Below are 19,639 nucleotides of genomic sequence, written 5' to 3'. Positions count from 1 at the left end.
CGCGCGCACACACACACACACACACACACACACACACACACCGTAGTCAATTTTCACTACTATTAAACTGGATGTAGCATTTCTGTTATCCCTGCACAGCTGTGTGTGTGTTTTCTGTTCTGATTCATATTAGTTTGTTCAGATGATCTGGGTGTGTCATAACACACACACATACACACACACACACACACACACACAGCGCAAGTATACAGTATACAGTACTGTTGCGTTGCTAGATTTAAATAATGAAGCTCAAGAGAACACTGTTGCTAGGCAACTGGACAATATGGCTGCCAAAACCTTAACCTGCAAGCAAGGTAAGTTTGCTAGCTACCCTGTAAAGGTTTCTGTGGAATTGAGCCAGTGGAATTGAGCCAGAAATGTCCTTTCTGTCAATATTTACCTCAGATGTGTTGGTAAATGACTAAAAATAGACTCTAACGTGATCTAAAGACGAAGCAACAAGCGCTAAACATTTTCAAAGTTCCACAGCTAGCACAAACATTCTGGTGCCTACAAACGAAGCTAACAGACTCCACGCTGTTCACTGGAAATTAGGCTAACGCTTAAGTTAGCTGTCATATACCTGTTATAAATCTTTTATATGAATTATATAAAGTGAAGGTGGAAATGAGATAAAACTGTCGTTCATGTTAACATTGACCTCAGATGTGTCGATATAAAACTAAAGAAAGGATCCATACGACTATAATCATCATCTAATTATACTTAGCACCAACCGCTAATTGAGCTTCTGTGAGGATCGGCCATCCTGAAAAAAGTTAACAGTGAATTCTCTTTCTCTCTCTCTCTCTCTCTCTCTCTCTCTCTCTCTCTCTCACACACACACACACACACACACACACACACGCACACACACGCACACACTTATTCTGACCCTGGCAAGCAGGAAAGACAGAAAAGAAAGAAGAGCTGAGCTGTTTTTTTCCTCTCCTCCTTTTCACTCCATCTTTCTCTGCTAATGTGTTTAGCAGCTCTCTCTCCACCATCATCTTTCCAGACAGTCCGGAGTCTCTCAGAACTCTCTCTATCCGGGTCAAAAAAGTAGGTGTGAAAGAAGAAAGGATATATAAATTGAAATGATAAGAAAAGAGGGATGCAAAGGAAATTTAGTGATATATGAAGAAAAGTAAAAGAAGACAGAGGAAGCAAGGAAATGGAAGAAAAGAAACAATGGAAGGATGAAATAGATGACAAAGATGACCTGACACAAACACACACACACACACACACACTAACCAACCACAGCTATTGCCATTCTTTAATGTAAGGTGCATCATGTTAGAACAAAAGAAATACACACACACACACACACACACACACACACACACAAGCTATTGTATTGGTACAGTTATTAATAAAATAAGAGCTCCCTCAGGTAGGGGGTGGGGGATGCCACACACACACACACACACACACACACACACACTCCTCCTACACATCCATTAGTGCTCCTCCGCTCTGTCTCTTTCTATGCTAATGTGATTTATTGATTTTCTTCTCTCAGATTCTCGATCTGAAAACAGCAACTTTCGGGTTTTTGTCAGTTAAAAAATGATCCGTACAACGAGAGAACGATCCGAGGATGTAGCTAACAGGCACTTTACTGGCACTTGCAACAAAATAAAACCAACGTACGTGAAGATATTGTCACAAACGAAACGCTCTTACAACAACAGTGTCATTTTTGTCAGATTTGACATCATTAAAACGCTACAACTTTTTCAGTCCAGTCCTGATAACATTTTAGTGCAAACAGATGACACTTTGTTGACACAAAAAATAAAAGGTTAGCGGCTAATTCAGAATTGCTAATGTCATCGATTCCCCCAACGTAGCTCCGCCCACTTAAACCCTCTCTGCAGAAAATGGCAGAAAAAAAAAAGAGACAAATCTCTCAAAATGCACTAAATGCTAAGAAGCTAATCAAGAAAATGAGTCGACAGGAGCTTTAAGAATCTTATATGTCTTAGATGTAGACTTTAGGAAATGTTTACGAAATGATCTGTTTTTAATTTTTGAACCAATGTTTACGTTTTTAAAGCTTGTGGTAGTAGAGCAGGAGTAGAGCGCGTAAGTCTCGACGGTGTGTTTATCTACTCCGTCCACGTGTGCTGCATTAAATCAAGAACATCTGTGGATGAACTGCACACACACATACACACACACACACATACACACACACACACACACACACACACACACACACACACACACACACACACACAGAGTGAGAGGTTGAGTGTCGGCCGAGCTGCCGTGGCTCTGCTCGATCGTAATAAAGAGGTTTTCATAACATGGTAGATTTTTTTTTCCTTTCTACTCCGAGTGTCTCTTTCTTTCCTAAAGCAACTTGGATTTAATGGGCACAAAAACTGCAGCTCCTAGATAAACTGTTCCATATGGACACTGCCAACGTGGAGAGAGAGAGAGAGAGAGAGAGAGAGAGAGAGAGAGAGAGAGAGAGAAAAAGAGAGAGAGAGAGAGTTCATGCAGCACATGTAGAGGCTCTCTTTCACAGAGACAACTCTATTTTGCAGAGAAAGCAGGGAGGAGAGAGAGAGAGAGAGAGAGAGAGAGAGAGAGAGAGAGAGAGAGACTGATGGCATGTTTTGATCGCTGGTGGTTTATCCTGGATTACAGCTCCACAGTTTAAACATGCTCTCTCCATCTCTCTCTCTGTACTATTCTTGTCCTTCTTGTTTTCTTTTATTCATCCTTTTTTCCTTCTCGTTTATCTATCCTCTCTGTCCTTCCCTAAGCCTCTACCTTTTATTCTGTATTTCTTCTTCCCTTTAGCCCTATTTTTCCACCTCCATCTTTCTCCCTCTCTCATTCTTCCCTTATTCCTTTCCCTCAATAACCCTCTCTGTTATTTCTCTATTACTTTAGCTTGCCTTTATTTCTCTCTGTCCTTCTCTGACTTTTATCGTCTTTTCCTTCTCCACCTTCTCTCCTCTTCTTACGCCATCTCTGTCTTTGTCTCTTTCCTCGTTCTGTCTTTCTCTCAGTGTCTCTATCTGTTTTTCTCGTCATGCCTGTGTCTCGTTTAATTCCTCTCCCTCTTCTTGCTCTGTCTTTCCTTTCCTGTCTCTCTCTCATCACGTATTTCTTCCTCTCCTCTTCTCCTTCTCTCTTTTCCTTTCCTTCTGTGTATTTTTTTATCGTCCTCTCTCTCACTCGTTCCTTGTCTCTCTTCATGTCCCTCTACCTTTTTCTGTTTGTGTTTTTTCTCTGCATGTCCTCATTTCTGGCATTTTTTTGTTCCTTCTTTTCTTATCTCTCTGTCACATTGTTTTTATGACACTTCTGCCTTTACTCCTTTTTTTGGCAGCTTCCAGAAACACACACACACACACACACACACACACACGAGAAAGTCCTGTATATCAACACTTTTCTCTCTATATTCTTCCTTCATACTGAAAGCCCTTCTGTGGCATTGTGTGAGTGACTCAGCGTGTACAGGTCAAAGGTCAAGGACGGACGGACGGGACACACACACACACACACACGCAATATTCCTGCCAGTCTGCCTCCCTGATGTTCCCGCATATGGAAGATCAGCTAAAGCAACAGGAAAAGCCCGAGGATAGGATAAAGCTCCGCCCACTTGTGGTCCATAATTGTGGGTGGAGTTTTTATTTTAGGGGTGTGGGGTCGGTTTATGGACAGGACAAAGGGTTTTAGTGTATTCTTGAAAGAACTGCCCCCGCCCCCCTTCCGCCATCCCCCTCTACCTCCTTCTAGTGCCCTGAAGGATATGCACTTTTAAGGTGTGTGTTTTTGGCACTCCATGTGTGTGTGCGTGCGCGCGTGCGCGTGTGTGTGTGTGTGTGTGTGTGTGTGCGCGCTTCCAACCTTTCCTCCCGTTAGCTGTGTAGCCACGCGGGAAGCCGCTCTTTAAAAGTACACAACAATTCCAAAAAAGGCGGTCATTAGAACAAACCCGGGGACTCAGGGGGAAAATGGATAAACCCCTCCCCCCTACACACACACACACTGACAGCCTAAAAACACACACTTGTGGAAAGTCCGAGCGGTTTTCTCCCACTACATGACTACACACTCTTCTCAACCTCAGAGAAATCAGTGGGGGAAGAACAATAAAGTTAAACAAGCTTGAGCTCCAGAGGCCTTCGGAAAGACCGCAGGTGAAAATATAATCCACAATCTGGCAACCTTCGTCCACAAAATGTCCCCGGTCTCTTACGGGATGTTACGGCCGCTTCGTGGGAATTTTTTAGTGTTTGTTTTTTTTATTTTTTTTATAGAACACAGAGTTTATGACTTGCTGCACGCCTTGCCTCCCTTCACTTCCTGTGTTCCTCTTGTCCATGCTTACAGTCAGACTGAGAGACTGTTAGCTAGCTAGTTACAACGTAATAACAATCTAGAGTTTGTCCGTATGCTATATAGACTGAATATACATAAAAAAGGATGAATATACACAAAACAAAGCAAAGAAATATCAACATGCAGCTTAGGTAGCTATGTTACGTCCTTTAAATATGATTTAAGGACTAGCGGATAAAGATTAGCCTCAATACAACCAAACTACCTCTGCTAGAAAACTGTAATGTTTTTTTTGCTGATTTATATTTGCAGTTCTGTGTTAATTAAGGTGACTAGGAAGTGTCAGTAGAATCGCTAGCAAACTGGAACATTTTATACACAACTTTATATAGAAAATAAACCAAACAAATACTCACAAGCATGCTAGCTAGCTATGTTACATGTTTGCTGGTGATTTTAACTAGCAAAGAAAGATTAGCCACTTTCCAACCAAATCCTTTGCTTCCACTTTGACTACCACTTCTAGCAAGCTCACTAGCAAACTAGAAAGTTGTAGTGATGATGACTAGCAATGTTAGCAGGCTAGCTAGAAAACTGAAAAGATTAGCCAAATCAATTCATATCCTAATTATTTTATGTAAATATTAGAGGTTTGGGGCTCAAAATGAAGCTGTTCTGTTGGCAGCGCAGGGGGTCACGGTGGCTTAGTGGTTAGCACGTTCGCCTCACACCTCCAGGGTTGGGGGTTCGATTCCCACCTCCACCTTGTGTGTGTGGAGTTTGCATGTTCTCCCCGTGCCTCGGGGGTTTCCTCCGGGTACTCCGGTTTCCTCCCCCGGTCCAAAGACATGCATGGTAGGTTGATTGGCATCTGAGGAAAATTGTCCGTAGTGTGTGAGTGTATGCCCTGTGATGGGTTGGCACTCCGTCCAGGGTGTATCCTGCCTTGATGCCCGATGATGCCTGAGATAGGCACAGGCTCCCCGTGACCCGAGTTAGTTCGGATAAGCGGTAGAAGATGAATGAATGTTTGCAACGCCACCTAGAAGCTAAAAGCTTGCTAGTCCCAGATTGTTTCTACATAGCTGCTAATCTCAGTTATGAAGTTTCTCAATACTGATTTGTTGTGAAACCCAAAAGATCTGCCAGGGACAGAGGGATGATTCGGCACACAACAATTTTGACAAGTTGAAAATCAAAGGTCTCTGTGGATTTCACTTATTTTCCCTTTTCCTCAATCCATGAGGATTAAATCTATAAAGCCGGAAGGACTTTGTGAAACAAACAAAGACAGAGAGTGGGAGAGACACACACACACACACACACACACACACACACACATGCTACGTTCCATGAAAATGTACACTTACTGTGCGCTCAACAAGTTTCCACAAGACTTTCTGGATGTTGAAACTTTCTTCCATGACCTACACAGTTTTTTTCTTAGTCATTGAGGTTATTGTTGATGTTCTGAACACTTCACACTTTTTTTCACTGCTACTTACACAATTACTCTGTAAAAAAAAAAAAAAAGCCTTGCTAGCTTAATCGTTAGCTACAGCAATGAGCTAGCTCACATTTGCTAATATTACTATACTGACATACTCTGTAGTTGAGGAAGATGTTGTCATGGGAACTGGGAAAGTTGGTAGCAATTAAAATAGTTATTAAATATATTATATTTTATATTTGTAAAGTATATTAAAAGATTGTATTAAATATTTTAAATATTATTATGTTACTATAAATGACAACTTCTTTGAGAAGGACAAGCTGGAAATTGTTTCCCAAAATGCCTCAGAAGTTTTGTGTATTGTTTGGTCACGTTGAACAATCTATTTAACATTATGGTGAAGCTAAACATAAAGCTAAAAAGCTAAGAGTGACTTAAAATACAGTTTTAAATAAAAGTTGTTAAATTTAGTATGTTAATTTATTGTATTATAAACCACTCTTAGCTAGTAAGCTTTATGTTTGTCCTGATTGTAATGCTAGTTAGGTGCTAATGCTAATTTCCAGCTGGTATAAAACTGAAAGACTGCTATTGGTGTTTGTTAGCTAAACATAAGCATGATTAGCAAATTGAAACATGAGATAAGGTACTAAATATAGCTAGACTGAACATTAAATGCTAAACACTGCTATCTTGTATATAAGATAGTAAATGTAGCTAGCTAAGACAGGAAACTAAATATAGCTAGACTGAAAAAAAAAACTGTACGAAATACAGAAGAGATTTAATATAGCTAGCTGACTAGCATTACAAAAAGGGATTGCTACTGAAGTGTAGTAGCTAATCATAAGGATAGCTAGCTAAATACGATAAGGTATGAAATATAGCTAGCTTGAACATGAATGTACTAAACAGAGCTAGCTTTTAAGATAACTGTATTAAATATAGCTTTATAAAGGATACCAGACTAGCGTTAAAAGCTTTCAACTGAAGTAGCTAAAGCTACACAGCTAAATAGCAGTTTAGCTCACTAGGAGTTATTAAGATGTTAAAGAGCGTTCAATAAAATGGTGGTAATCTGTAAGGATGAAGACGAAGAAGATGAAGAGACAAAGCACACAGTCAACTCGAGAAAACAAGCGTCTCTCTGTAAACTCGCATCCTCAGACTTCACGAGAAGTTTAATGAAGTTCAGCTTTCTACCTGCAGACGTGAAGAAAACTCCCTAACAGATCTCATCAAAAATACGACCTCAATTCAACAAAACGAACCCTGCGTGTACACACAAGTAAACAAAACCTCACACACACACACACACACACACACACAAGTATATATACAAACAAATACAAACCACATGCACTTTTCTGGAGAGAAATGCTTATTAGCACAGCCTCAGGCTGACAGAGCAGATGGCTGATTAAAGCAGACTCACACACTGCCAACGTTTTAGCCCCGGAATTCATCATCAATAAGCAAGGGCCGATGCAAACACACACTGCTCCACACGCAAGCCAACACACAGCGAGATCAGTCCGCCGAGTCGGTAATCCAAACCTCAGCATGGCGCTCAACATCAAACGCCAGCGGTCGATACCAAGAACTGATATTTCCATGTAGCTCTCCTGTCAATCAATTCCGAAGGTCAAGTCAAGTGAACTTTATCGTCTTCTCGTTTATAAACCCGAGCTGCAGACGGCTGGACGTTTATATTAAGTCCCCGTTTTTGTGCAAAGGTAGAAAAGTACTGCTAATAAATGATAACAAGATTCAAAACGCTTTGTGTATCAAATCGAGTGGCACTTTATTTTATCACCCCAACTCTCCAGTATACTCCAGTGGCATTCCTTCGGTCATTCTAGAGACAATTCGGATTCAAATCAACTTTTTACTGCAGTAGATTTCGTACAGCTGAATCAGAGTCGACTCAGAGTCGAATCATTTTCTCACAACAATAAAGACGTGTCAAGGCCACTGGAACCAAAGCAATTGTTTTGTGTCCACTCCCGAGTGTGACTGCTGTTTAAATGGACCAAACACTGAGTGAAAAAGCATAAAAGCACATGGTCAGGGAACGCTACATCTGCCCTAAGTGTTGTTAAGTCCTGACATTAGCTAGTTTTTAATATGCTAATTATATGCACTTATCAGCTTTCAATGAAAAGTGGTGATTAAGAGGCTCTGGAGTGTGAGATGGACAACAGCGGGTCCTATTTTATCAGACTGATAGGATACTAAAGAGCTTTGTGTGTGTGTGTGTGTGTGTGTGTGGATTCACGTGTCTACGCAAGCTAATAGAAGGGACACTAATGTCACACTCTCACAGATATATGTTGTATTATATGTGTCTGTTCACCTCTGGCTCACAGCTGTACACACACACACACACACACACACACACACACACACAAACACACACACTGGCGCCACATTCTGCCACATGTGCATATGCAACACTGGGGGAGGGTTAAATGAGCCCAGTCCTGCCTCTTGATCCCAACACACACACACACACACACACACACACACACTATACCCTTTATTTACTTTTAAAACACTTCCCCCATCCCTTATCTAAACATCACCCAGACTCCATACTCCAAGCTTCCCCTGATCCATCCACCCGCTCGCTGATGGACAGAAACCCTGAGACAAAGAGAAAAAAGGATGAAAGGATGAGAGAGAATGTAAAAAGAGAAGCAATTTATTTTTTATTGGTAATTGTATTTCTTTTTTTATCATTCCTATTCCTGCTCTGTACAAAGAATAGTGGTGATAAAAATGTTTTTGTTTAAGTGTTAAATGTTAAATGGTTAAGTTGTGATGAGAAAATCTTGACTGAACTGAAGACAAAGAAAGAAAGAAAGAAAGAAAGAAAGAAAGAAAGAAAGAAAGAGAGAACAGATAGCAAAAGAGAGGGAGAACATAAAATGTAAGAGAATGAGACTGAGACAAAGAAGGAGATCTGAAAGGTAGAAAGAGACAGAAAGTGAAAAAACTGTGTGAGACAGACAGACAGGAAAAGAAAGATAGGCGAGTGGACATTAGAGTGAGACAGACATATATTGAACAGAACAAGAGATGGAGTGAAGTGAAGAGAATGAGAGTTTGTAGGAGAGACGAAGAGAAAGACAGGTAGACAGACAGACGGGCGGTGACAGTGATAGAGAGAGGGAAAATTAAAGAGTGAGTGAGAGAGAGATGGAATGAAAGAGAAAGGGAAAAACAGGGAAAGTTATAGACAGACAAAGAAATAGAGAGACATACAGACAGACAGAGGGAAGGAGAGAGAGAGAGAGAGAGAGAGAGAGAGAGAGAGAGAGAGAGAGAGAGAGAGAGAAACATGCAACATTAGAGAATGACAGAGACAGAATAAATGATAAAGAGACAGATAGTAACAGAAAGAGATAGAAATGTAGTAGCAGGGTTATAGAGACAGATAGGTTGTGGTAAACAGTGTGTGAGTGAGAGAGTGAGAGAGAGAGAGAGAGAGAGAGAGAGAGAGAGAGAGAGAGAGAGCTGGAAGGCTGCCAGTGTGTGAGCAGAGTGAAGGTCAGCTTGTGCTGAGTGAGGACTTCAGCCTGCACCATGATGATGATGATATCATCATCATCATAATCATCCTCGTGTCTCTCAGCTCAGTACTGCCTGATTATCCCACTCTCCCCGTCTCACGTCATACTGCTAACATTTTCCCTCAGAAATGCTTAATCAAAAACATGCACCGGAGTCATTTACTCCAATGTTATGTAATGTAAGGTCTCCTAACATTATGTTAATTACCTTCCTTTTATTAAACAGCTCAAATCCCACCGATAAAACACAAGTTACGCTAACATTCTCACTTATTTAGGTACATCATGCTAACATGCTAAATAACTAAAAAACATTTTAACATGCTTCTGTTTCATGAAAGTGTCAAAAATTTCAAACTGGATTTGTGTACAGATGCAAACACTCTGCTTTTCTACTCTGGAGGGAAACTGACACACACACACACACACAGACGGAGAGAGATGGTGAGGAACAGATCTGTCGGAGGTAAAGAAGGAGCGAGAGAACACAGTGCTCCGAGCGCAGGAAGAAAAGACGAAACCTAATGAGGGATGAAGCTGGAAGTGTCGAGAGCGGCAGGCTAGCTGCAGGCATGTTAGCGTAATGCAGCAGGGACGGCACAATGTAATCCCACACCATATGATGATGAGGAAACACACGCACACACACACACACACACACACACACAGAGGTGTTGCGTAACACGCAGCATCCGAGCCACCAGCTGTTTTCTATCCAGAACGATACACACACACAGGGTTAGAGAGCTGCTAACCGTTTGTGACTTAGCGACTTAGCGTGAACAATTGCTGAGTAACTTCCGAGCAGTTTTTCTTTTACACACACACACACACACACACACACACACACACATACACACACACTATGCTAATCACAATGAGAACTGCAAGTGGAACATCTGTTCCAGAGCAGTAATTCAATAACTCGCTCAAACCAGCTTTTCACGCGCCAACGCACACCAGTTGAATTAGCGATTAGCGATCGCCGAACAACATCACAGAAAACAAAACAGCTTGACGCTTCTTTCACATTATTTGCGCATTGTCTTTTAAAAACCTAGAATGTGTGTCATTTATTTAAGCAGCAAACCAAACCGGAACGAAAGGCCCACTGTACGTGATGTTCTTTCACAAGCTAGCATCAGGGTGAGGCTGAACGGCTAAGAACGGCTCGCGGCTAAAGAGGTAGCTTTTCTTAGCGCTTCTTTTGTCTAAATCTCTCTGTTCTTACACAAAATCTGAAGAAAAGTGTGAGGTTGGTGAGGGAACGAATGTTTGCAGCTGCTACATGTTTTGTTCTAACGTCTCACAGCGTTAGAGGTAACGATTATTTTCCTGTATTTTGCTATAAAAAGTATACGAATATTAATATGAATTTATTATTAAAATACAGACAATCGTGTTGCCAGTTATTCTTAACATCCCACCTTCTCTACTCATTTTTTTAGATGGTTTAAAAACCCGGTTAGATCCAAATTATGGTCCAGCTTAATTCCTGAAAAAAGAACTGAGCAGAAATTTACCAGTCAGAAAGCTAAAGACAAGGATAATTAGCATGTTTAATTCGACTCCATTCGACTTTAAGTTTGGACGTTTGGTGGGTGAGAATATAGATTCCGTCATATTTAATTCCTGTTTGTAGAAGAAGATCCAGACAGGTCGAGGGAAACGGATAGCAATTGGATTTGCGGATTTCCTGGATGCCCGTGTCATTTTTATCCCATGTGGGTGAACCTTAGGCAGGATGTGAGTCTATTGTGGTGCGACAATAGGAAGCTCCATGTGCAGGAGATACAGGGTCTCTGAATGGGATAGCTGAACATCTGGACTAGCAGGGGGTTGTGAGAGTGTGTGAAACAGAGAGAAAGTGTGTGTGTGTGTTTGTGTGTGTGTGAGTCCCTGCTGAGATGCACCCTGCCTGCTGGATTTAAAGCTTTCATGCTGGACGACCTCACGGCCCTCACACACTCTCTTCTCACCGATCACAAAAATGGCGTTTGGGACACGGCCGGATTTGGAGCATGAATCATAAAACAACTTTGAAGGCTGTGAGGAGGAAACAGCACCTTCCTTCCACATCCACACAATTGTACATACACACACACACACACACACACACACAAACAACACACACACACACACACACACACACACTCTCGATCAATCTCACTCCTTTCTCCATAAATTTTATTTTACTAAAACTTGCTTGTATCAACAGCTGAAAAAGTTAGCACTGATGTGGGTTGCCAGTTGTGTTGAATATCATCCTAAACAGCAACTAAGATGATAAATCTTTGCCAGAAAATACAAAAGGACATATTATATGTCTAAGCAGTAACTCAAACCCTTTACCATTAGATCCAACTTTAGGATTCTGGTTGCCAGTGATATCAAATATCACCCATAAACAACGTATCAAGTGTCATGAAATTATTAGTTAAAGCATAAAAATAAACAACGATACATATTTCTGTATGCTTTAGGTTGCCAGTGATATCAAATAGAAGTATTTAAGCATCATGTAAAAATGATTATAAAATTCTGTAAAAGCATTTAGGAATAAACACAATAACAGCAACAAAACAGGAAATTCAGACATTTTCTAACCATTGATACAAAATCACAGCTTGGGTTGCCAGTGATATGTCTATCACCGTAAAAACAACATGTAAACATTTTCTTAAAGCTTTTAGAAGGCTTAACTGAACTATAACAACTTTTCTAAGACCCAGGTTGCCAGTTTTCATCAAATATAGACCTGAATTAAATGAGTGACAAGTCATGTGCACTTCATTATAATAATAATAATATTCATAATAAAATAAATAAATAATAATAATAATATTCAAATCTCTGTGTGCACTTAGAAATAAAAAAATGTATGAAAAAGCAGTTTTTCTCTGTATTTGTAATTAAAATGTAATTCTGAAGAGAATTAGCAAACTCAAAATTGTTGAAGCCTTCGGTTGCCAGTTGTATTAGATGTCAGTTTAAAGTGAAAACTAACTTTGAGCACTATACAAAACATATTAACGTAAAATGTACCTTAATATATAACACATCTCAGAGGCTTAAATACACACAGCTCAGGTTGCCAGTTACACGAAATATCAAACAATTGCAAAAAAAAAAAGCTCTGTCAATTCATTTAGTAATTAGTTTATACTTTAACTAAACAAATGCTGTAGGGTTTTAGGTTGCCAGTGGTTTTCATTCATAAGGGGGGAGTTTTAGGCAGCCTGCAAAAAATCATCTGTCAAGACCAATCATTAAAGTAATTTAAAAATAAAAACATGGCTCACGTTACATGTAAGCAATGACAGAATCCTATATGAAAGCATTGATGTGCGTTAGGTTGCCAGTGGTATGAAATATCAGCAGACCCTAGAGTAGTATTTAAAAGTAAATAATCTACACGTATTTGGCTCATTTTCATGCTTCAGGTTTATAATGAAATAACAGTAATCAGAAAATACAGTTTTATTTTAAGCAAAAAAAAAAAATCAAATAAACATAAAATTGTTGACTTTAAATATTTCGTTACGTTGCCAGAGATATGAAACATCCCCTTGTTTAAACCAAATGAATAAAAAAGAGCACAGTCACAGTTCTGCTCTAAATCAGAAGTAAAACAAAAACACGCCTCAATCTCATTAGTGACAGAACGGCTATGAACTGGTTCAGTTCGGGTTGCCTGTACCACTAAAATCGCTAAATAAATGATCCTAAACCCTATTTCTAAAGAGAGGAGAAATACAATCTAAAGCCAGATCCATATGAATTAATCCATTATACACAGTAAAGTCTTATAAAGAGGTGCAGCTACATGCTCAACAACAACTCAGACAGTTGTGCATTTTCTAACCCACCGAAGAACGCACGCACGCGCGCGCGCAACATCGGTGTCCCCGGTTTTCGTTCCTGGTGCGTTTTGAATGCGCACTGCGATGTTCCCAACTTCAACTTGTAAAAATTGACCCCTAAATCCTACAATGTCCCCCAACACCATGTTCCCATGTTGCAGGGTTGGTGGATCACTCACGCGTAAAATGCACCAGGCTCGAGCTGAACGCACAAACTCACCGTGTTGTCGCTCCGCCGCTCCGTTATAGCGAAGACTCGTCCACACACACACACACACACACACACACTCTCTCTTTCTTACACACTCTCTCTCTCTCTCACTCACACACGATCCAAAAGCTGGACTTTCCTCTCGCGAGCGGATCCGATCCGTTACCGTAGCTGTGCGCGTGTTCCGGTGGGTTTAGTTCACTTACACGCACGTTGTCCTCATCCACGCGCGGAACGAAAACATTAACCGAACGCACTCCGATCTCTGCAACAACACTAGCAGTAAACAGCGGAGTCCGTTCACGTTCACACCGACTGCCGTTTACTCTGCTCCGTGTCTTCTCTCCGTAGCTCGCGCTCGCTCTGAGGGAGGGGATAACGCGCGTACACGCACGCACACACACACACACACACACACACACACACACACAGACGAAGGGCACACGCGCACACTGATACGCGAGCTCCCGCCCCGCAGCACCTCCTCTCCGCCTCAGCGCATTAAATCACCGAGTAAGAAACAAAGGCGCGCGCGGCGGCTCACCGGTGAAACGGAAACGCGTCTCCGCCCATAACGGACCCCTGTGAACACCCCGAACACCACGTCATACTGGGGTTAAACCGGGGTTGGGGAGGTGCGCGAGCCTGACTTTTTTCTGCTTTTACAGTTTAATGACTTTATTAACATGGACATGTTCTTAATTTTCGAAGAAGGACAGTTCTGAGTTTGTCTTTCTCTGGTGCAGTCTGTCTGTGTCTCTGTCTGTGTCTCTGTCTGTGTCTCTGTCTGTGTCTCTGTCTGTGTCTCTCTGTCTGTCTGTGTCTCTGTCTGTGTGTCTCTCTCTGTCTGTGTGTGTCTCTCTCTGTCTGTGTCTCTCTCTCTGTCTATGTCTCTGTCTGTGTGTGTCTCTCTCTGTCTGTGTCTCTCTCTGTCTGTCTGTGTCTCTCTCTGTGTCTCTGTCTGTGTCTCTCTCTCTGTCTATGTCTCTGTCTGTGTGTGTCTCTCTCTGTCTGTGTCTCTCTCTGTCTGTGTGTCTCTCTCTGTCTGTGTCTCTCTGTCTGTGTCTCTGTCTGTGTCTCTCTGTCTGTGTCTCTGTCTGTGTCTCTCTGTCTGTGTCTCTGTCTGTGTCTCTGTCTGTCTGTGTCTGTCTGTCTCTCTCTCTGTCTGTCTCTCTGTCTGGGTCTCTCTCTCGCTCTCTCTCTCGCTCTCTCTATGTCTCTCTCTCTGTCTCTCTCTCTCTGTCCTTCATATTGAGTCTCTCTCTCTCTCTCCCTCTCTTTCTCTCTCTCTCTCTCTCTCTCTCCTTCATATTGAGTCTCTCTCTCTCTCTCTCTCTCTCTCTCTCTCTCTCTCTCTCTCTGTCCTTCATATTGAGTCTCTCTCTCTCTCTCTCTCTCTCTCTCTCTCTCTCTCTCTCTCTCCCATTCAAATATGTACAGTTCAGTCTTCATTACACTGTAATAACTTGTAATGTAAATCAGTTAAAAACCTACTATAAGAATTAGAACTATTAAAATTATTATTACAATTATTAGATATTACCCATGATGCCACACTCTCTGGTGCTGTATTAAAACATTTTAAGTATGAAGGTTCAGGCTTTTATTTAAACAGGTTTTTTATAGATTTTATCTACTACACAAGTTTTGATTCACTTTAAATAAGACAGGATGAAATGTATGAAATGTTTTATTAGCGCTAGTGCTAACTGTAGCAATGACAACATGACAAACGTGACCAAAAGTGGGAAGATAAGAAAGTCCCAGGAACACACAGGATGCAGGATTCGGATCCGATTTAGTCTGAGAGCTCAGGAAGGAAACGTCCTCCTCCCTTCTTCAGATAATCTGGGCAGATTTTCATGTGAGTGCGTGCAGACGGATTACTGCGGCACGCTACGCTGATCTCTTAGCCGAAGCCTCGACGCTGCGTGTAATAAGTGTGATTAAACGAGCGAGGCGTGTGCTAATGGAGAGATTACTGGACACGATCGTTAAGGCGTTAAGGCCTTGTCACTTAGACAAAAGGACAGATATCCCCAGATAAACGTGGTGCACCATTAACCTATTAACCGCCTGATCGAGAGGGGCACGTGATGTTCATACGTCTGAAAATAAACTCGAAGAGACTAAATATTAAAATGTTGCCATGGCGACAGTGGACGGATGGTGATTATTTATCTACGAGTCTTCTTCAGAAGTTTGTTTTATGTATAAATACATATGTAATGTGTTCCTCACCAGTCTCGCTTCTTAAAGCTAATAAGACAAAAAGACGCAGTTTCGCGTTAACACAACAAGCTGTGTTTATTTCTTGTCATGTTTAACTTCCACCGGTTTGTTGTCTTTCTGTAGAACTTTAAAGAGTTCAGAGCTCCGTGTTCGTTGTACAGATGAATATAAATGTTTCTCTGCGTTCTGTGTGGGCTGTGCGATATCACTCAGCTGGAAGCAGACTGTGTTATTATTATCATCATCATTATTATGTTCATTGTTTTGCAGTTCCGTATATTTATACTGCATTATCATATAAAGTCATTCTGGGTGAAATGCTGTGTAATATATTTCACTCATGTAGCTTAGACAAGGCTGAGAAGGAGCTGCAAAAAGGCATGTTTCTGTCTTAACAAGGGAGGTGTGGCCTCTGTGCATCAAGCTAAGTAAAGGAGGTGTGGCCTCTGTGCATCAAGCTAAGTAAAGGAGGTGTGGCCTCTGTGCATCAAGCTAAGTAAAGGAGGTGTGGCCTCTGTGCATCAAGCTAAGTAAAGGAGGTGTGGCCTCTGTGCATCAAGCTAAGTAAAGGAGGTGTGGCCTCTGTGCATCAATCTAAGTAAAGGAGGTGTGGCTTCTGTGAATCAATCCAAGTAAAGGAGGTGTGGCCTCTGTGCATCAATCTAAGTAAAGGAGGTGTGGCCTCTGTGCATCAAGCTAAGTAAAGCAGGTGTGGCCTCTGTGCATCAATCTAAGTAAAGCAGGTGTGGCCTCTGTGCATCAAGCTAAGTAAAGGAGGTGTGACCTCTGTGCATCAATCTAAGTAAAGGAGGTGTGGCCTCTGTGCATCAAGCTAAGTAAAGGAGGTGTGGCCTCTGTGCATCAATCTAAGTAAAGCAGGCGTGGCCTCTGTGCATCAAGCTAAGTAAAGGAGGTGTGACCTCTGTGCATCAATCTAAGTAAAGGAGGTGTGGCCTCTGTGCATCAAGCTAAGTAAAGGAGGTGTGGCCTCTGTGCATCAATCTAAGTAAAGGAGGTGTGGCCTCTGTGCATCAATCTAAGTAAAGGAGGTGTGGCCTCTGTGCATCAATCTAAGTAAAGCAGGCGTGGCCTCTGTGCATCAAGCTAAGTAAAGGAGGTGTGACCTCTGTGCATCAATCTAAGTAAAGGAGGTGTGGCCTCTGTGCATCAAGCTAAGTAAAGGAGGTGTGGCCTCTGTGCATCAATCTAAGTAAAGGAGGTGTGGCCTCTGTGCATCAATCTAAGTAAAGGAGGTGTGGCCTCTGTGCATCAATCTAAGTAAAGGAGGTGTGGCCTCTGTGCATCAAGCTAAGTAAAGCAGGCGTGACCTCTGTGCATCAATCTAAGTAAAGGAGGTGTGGCCTCTGTGCATCAATCTAAGTAAAGGAGGTGTGGCCTCTGTGCATCAATCTAAGTAAAGGAGGTGTGGCCTCTGTGCATCAATCTAAGTAAAGGAGGTGTGGCCTCTGTGCATCAAGCTAAGTAAAGCAGGCGTGACCTCTGTGCATCAATCTAAGTAAAGCAGGCGTGACCTCTGTGCATCAATCTAAGTAAAGGAGGTGTGGCCTCTGTGCATCAATCTAAGTAAAGGAGGTGTGGCCTCTGTGCATCAATCTATGTAAAGGAGGTGTGGCCTCTGTGCATCAATCTAAGTAAAGGAGGTGTGGCCTCTGTGCATCAATCTAAGTAAAGGAGGTGTGGCCTCTGTGCATCAAGCTAAGTAAAGGAGGTGTGGCCTCTGTGAATCAATCTAAGTAAAGCAGGCGTGGCCTCTGTGGGTCAGTCATTGCAAAGAAGATTTGGCCTTTGTGTCAGTCTTAGCACTCTTAGTAAAGGAGGCGTGGCCTCTGTGCATCACTCTTAGTAAAGGAGGCGTGGCATCTACGATTCAGTCCTTGTAAAGGAGGTGTCACCTTTGTGCATCACTCTTAGTATGGGTGTGGCCTTTGTTCCTGTCAGTCCTCAGAAAGGAGGTGTGGCCTCTCGGCTTTAGTGCCTAACTAGGCCAAGCTTCTGTCTCAGTCTTAGTGAAGGAGGTGTGGCCTCTGTGCATCACTCTTAATTTAGGATGTGGGCATGGTCTCTGCTATTGTCAGTCTTCTTTAAAGGGGGTGTGGCTTTTCTGTTTGTTCTTTGTGCATAATCACACATTAAAACATCAAAACCACTTTCGATCAGATCACATTCAGTCAGAGAGTTGATTACACACTGAGAAGCGCAGCTAAAAGAAAACACTGTCTAATTCCCGAGCAGCTCGTAAACATCCTCTTTGACAGCCTCATCCTGCACACTTACAACCCTTTCTCCCACAGGACCACGTCTCCGGTTATCCACGCACAACCTCAGCGTGATAATCAGAAGCTTCTTCATTATAGCCGAGTGGCTCGGGTACTTAAAGATCGCTTGCCCTTGAGGCCACTCAGATTTGGACGGAGCAGCCCTCGGTATGGGGTCCTGACCGTTACGCTTGGAGGAAGATTTTCCTCTGCAGTGGAACATGAATTAATAATGGAAGTGGACCTGCAGACTCGGGGGACCATCAGGCAAAAAGAAAGAGAAACAATAAAATACAAATAACAAGCTGCATCAGCTGAACATCAGTGCAGTCCTTCATCATCATCATCATCACCATGGACAACTCTATTAAACAACAGGATAAGGTCCTGATCTGCATTTTTACACCATATAGATTTTTCTTTGTCGCTAATTTATAAAGGATCTGATAAAACTCACAACCACAAACCGTTTCCACGAGAACACCGACGAGAATAAACGAAACGTGCTCGTAAATCACGGCGTGTTTCCAGTCACGAGGAGACGTCAGGTCATACATACTAATCTCTGACACCGTGACTGGAAGTTTATTGATCTCCACAGGGTTTTCCTCCAGATGAAACTGCAGATCTACACCTCCATTGATGGAGGGATTAGTCTCAAATCAGACCATCACAAAGGGAAGATCTGAGCAGTGCTGATAACAACAACAACAACAACAACTACTACAAAAAGCTTTTAATAAGATAAGACACCGAAAAGCTCTCGTGCAATTCGGTCTCACGGCCGCGTTTGGTGATTGCGTCTGAGCTGATTTTGTTTACCTGAACTTTCGGTGCTTGGCGGACTCGCATTGTTCGAGAAGACACAGGAGCTTTGATGTCATTGTGTGCAAAAAAAAAGAAGAAACAAAAACCCTGCATTGTGTGAGTGAAGCTGTGTTAGATGTGTGAAGCCTCTCTCTAATCCAGGTCATGTAGAACATCTCAGAGAAGGAGGTCAAAGGAAGAGGAGCTGGTGTTTTAATCTACTATCACAGCTTTACTCTACACACACACACACACACACACACACACTGATTGTAGAAGAAAGCTAAGCCACTTATCTGCGTGTGCTATAAGGCTTTATTGAAGTTGTTAAAGATTTATCGAGCTTCTTTAATAATCAACGCTGACTGGATGAAGCTTCTAATAAACTTGTCTAGTCTGTTTTCTATTCTTAATACCTAAAAAATAAATAAATTAATCCGATATTTCACAAAGTCGTGACTGCAGTTTTTGTTTATTTCAAAATGCCTTCAGGTTTTTTCTTTTTTCCTTTTAATTAATAGGGACATTGTGTTTGGAGTTATATATTTATAATTATATTATATATTTAATTAAGTATACATTAAGTGTGTGTTTGTGCATGAATGTGTGTGTGAGTTTGCGTATGTTTGTGAAACTTTGTGAGTCTGTGTGTGTGTGTGTGTGTGTGTGTGCATATGTTTGTGTGTGTGAGTATGTGTGTGTATGTGTGTGCCTTAGTGTGTTTGTGTATGTGTGTTAATGTGACTCAGTGTATGTGTTTGTGTATTTGTGTGTATGTTTGTGTGTGTGTATGTGTGTGTGACTTAGTGTGTTTGAGTGTTTGTGTATGTGTGTTTATGTGACTCAGTGTATGTGTGTATGTTTGTGTGTGTATGTGTGTGACTTAGTGTGTTTGAGTGTTTGTG

General features: G+C 41.7%; 1 protein-coding gene across 1 annotated transcript in view; it reads right to left on the bottom strand.

Moving 5' to 3' along the window:
• sema4c (sema domain, immunoglobulin domain (Ig), transmembrane domain (TM) and short cytoplasmic domain, (semaphorin) 4C) overlaps positions 1 to 13,827 on the bottom strand; it is a 64,063-nt gene extending 50,236 nt beyond the window's left edge. Inside the window, exon 1 of the mRNA XM_060883059.1 lies at positions 13,429 to 13,827. The gene's annotated coding sequence lies outside the window, so the exon portion shown is untranslated. The remainder of the gene's footprint in view (positions 1 to 13,428) is intronic.
• Between the last annotated feature and the right edge of the window lie 5,812 nt (positions 13,828 to 19,639).

Source organism: Tachysurus vachellii, chromosome 12 (assembly GCF_030014155.1).
Source record: "Tachysurus vachellii isolate PV-2020 chromosome 12, HZAU_Pvac_v1, whole genome shotgun sequence".
NCBI lineage: Eukaryota > Metazoa > Chordata > Actinopteri > Siluriformes > Bagridae > Tachysurus > Tachysurus vachellii.
The sequence above is the reverse complement of the archived record's forward strand: the minus strand, read 5'-3'. Positions and strand labels throughout refer to the sequence as shown.